Here is a 2,865-nt window from a genome sequence, read left to right as displayed (position 1 = left end):
ACAGATGGATCTCTCACGGTTCTGGAGGCTGGAAGTCTGAGATCAGGGTGCCAGCATGGCTGAGTTCTAGGGAGGACCCTCTTCCTGGCCGATTGACATCTCCTCGCTGTGTCTTCACTTGGTAGAGAGCAGAGAGGGGAAGCAAGCTCTCCCCTGACTTTTTAATGTGTATTTATTTTGAGGGTGGGGGGTAGGGGCAAAGCGAGACAGAGAGAGACAGAAAGAGAATCCCAAGCAGGCTCCTTGCTATCAGCATAGAGCCTGACTTGGGGTTGAACTCATGAACCATGAGATCATGTCCTGAGCCGAAACGGAGTCAGACACTGAACCGACTGAGCCACCCAGGCATTCCTCTCCTGTGATTCTCATGAGAGTCCACTCAGGGCGCCCAGGTGGCTCAGTCGTTTAAGCGTCCTACTCTTTTGGTTTTGGCTCGGGACGTGATCTCACGGTTCATGAGTTCGAGCCCCACATTGGGCTGTGTGCTGGCAGTGCAGATCCTGCTTGGGATTCTCCGTGTCCCTCTCTCTCTGCCCCTGCTCCACTCGCATTGTCTCTGTCTCTCTCAGGATACATAAACTTCGAAAATTAAAAAAAATAAATAAGGGCATTAATCTCATTCACGAGGGCTCCACATTTATAACCCCATCTTGTCTTAATTATCTCCCAAAGACCCCACCTGCTAATACCATCACATGAAGGGCTAGGGTTTCAACATACAAATTTTTAGGAGGACACAAATATTCAGTCCCTAACAGTGAGAGGGATGATTAAATCAGGCCAAGGATATTTAAACAGCTATCATAAATGTGCTCAATATGCTCGAAGATTTAAAGGCAAGAGGAACCCAATGGGAGAGAAACTGAAGATATTTTAAAAAGACCCAAAATGGTACTTCTAGAGATGAAAATTACAGTATCTGAGATAAAATTTTAACTGGATAAAATAAAGAGGAAATAGAATACTGCATGAGAAAAGATCAGGAACTAGCCACAGCTCAGAAACTAAAATGAAAGACACAAAGAAAAAAAAAAAAAAGACTGTAAAAGAAAAACTGAATCAAGTGACCTATGGGACAGTAGCCAGAAATCGGAGGTTTGTGTCACTGGAGTTCCAGAAGGGGAAGGGAGAGGCCGGAACAACTATCTGAAGACATAACTGAACATTTCTCCAATTTGATGAAAAACCATAAACCCAGAAATTTCAACTCCTCAGCAAGATAAACACAAAGACAGTGACACCAAAAGCACATTATAATCAACTTGATGAAAACCAGTGATAAAAAAAGGAGATCTTAAAAACAGCTATAGAGTTTAAAAAGAAAAAAAAAAAAGACACATTAGGAAAAGAACAAAGACAACAACAACTGTAGATTGCTACCAGAAACTATTTAGGTCAGAAGATAATAGAAAAATTGCTCTCAAGGAAGAAAAGAAAAAAGCCATCAACATAGATTTGTATACATAATGGAAAGATCATTTAAAAATGAAAGCAACACTGGGGCGCCTGGGTGGCTCAGTAAGCATCCAACTTCGGCTCTGGTCATGATCTTGTGGTCCGTGAGTTCGAGTCCCATGTCATGCTGTGTGCCAACAGCTCAGAGCTTGGGGCCTGCGGCAGATCCTATGTCTCCCTCTCTCTCTGGCCCTCCCTCGCTCACACTCTCTCTCCCTCTCTCTCTCTCAAAAATAAATAAACATTAAAAAAAAAAAATGAAAGCAACGTAAAGACTTTTTTCAGACAGAGGGGAAAAAAAGCCAAGAGAATTTATTGCTAGCAGATCTAGGAGGAATGTTAAAGGCAGTTTTTCAGGCAGAAAGAAAATGATACCAGATGGAAAGCTGGATCTCCACAAAAGGAATGAAGAGTGCCAGATACAGTGAATAGCAAAACTTGTGGAATTCAGATACAGCTGTATTTAAAGGAAAACTAGTAGTCTTAAATGTGTGTCTTGGGGCGCCTGGGTGGCGCAGTCGGTTAAGCGTCCGACTTCAGCCAGGTCACGATCTCGCGGTCTGTGAGTTCGAGCCCCGCGTCAGGCTCTGGGCTGATGGCTCGGAGCCTGGAGCCTGTTTCCGATTCTGTGTCTCCCTCTCTCTCTGCCCCTCCCCCGTTCATGCTCTGTCTCTCTCTGTCCCAAAAATAAATAAAAAACGTTGAAAAAAAAAATGTGTGTCTTAGAAAACAAATACCCCTCTGTGTCCTTCACAGCAATCAAAAAAAGGTCAGGAATATGTGAAATATAAGCAGGTGGGAGAAAGCAAATAACCGATGAAAGCAAAAAATGAAATAAATGAATCATTTTTTATCATTTTTTAGAATCCCCAGTCAAAAAGTTGTTTTTCAAAGCAGACTTCCACTAAGAATGATCAAAAAATACATATAGCACCTGCTACCAATGTCGACAAAGAAGATATAACTACTCATGCAACAGATATTAAAAAGGTAAAAAGAGCCTTGTCCTAAGGAAATAAATGCCCACTGAAGTATTTAAGGACAAATTAGCATGATGTCTCCAACTTCCTCTCAGTGATTCAGAAAAAAACATACAAAGCAACAAATGAGACAAAGCGTTAACGCCGGTGAACTCTGGGTAAAGAGTACACAGGAGTTATCTGTACTAAACATGCAACTCCGTTAGTACGAAATTATACAAAAAGCCATAAAGTAGTGTAATGATGATATCACAACCTTTATGTCAGTAATTTAAAATTTAGATGACGGGCACCTGGGTGGCTCAGGTTCGTGAGCCTGATCTCACAGTTCTCACAGTTCGTGAGTTCGAGCCCCGTGTCGGGCTCTGTGCTGCCAGCTCAGAGCCTGGAGCCTGCTTCAGATTCTGTGTCTCCCTCTCTTTCTGCCCCT

The sequence above is a fragment of the Panthera uncia genome, chromosome D2, assembly GCF_023721935.1.
Source record: "Panthera uncia isolate 11264 chromosome D2, Puncia_PCG_1.0, whole genome shotgun sequence".
Lineage (NCBI taxonomy): Eukaryota > Metazoa > Chordata > Mammalia > Carnivora > Felidae > Panthera > Panthera uncia.
Note: the sequence above shows the minus strand (reverse complement) of the source record.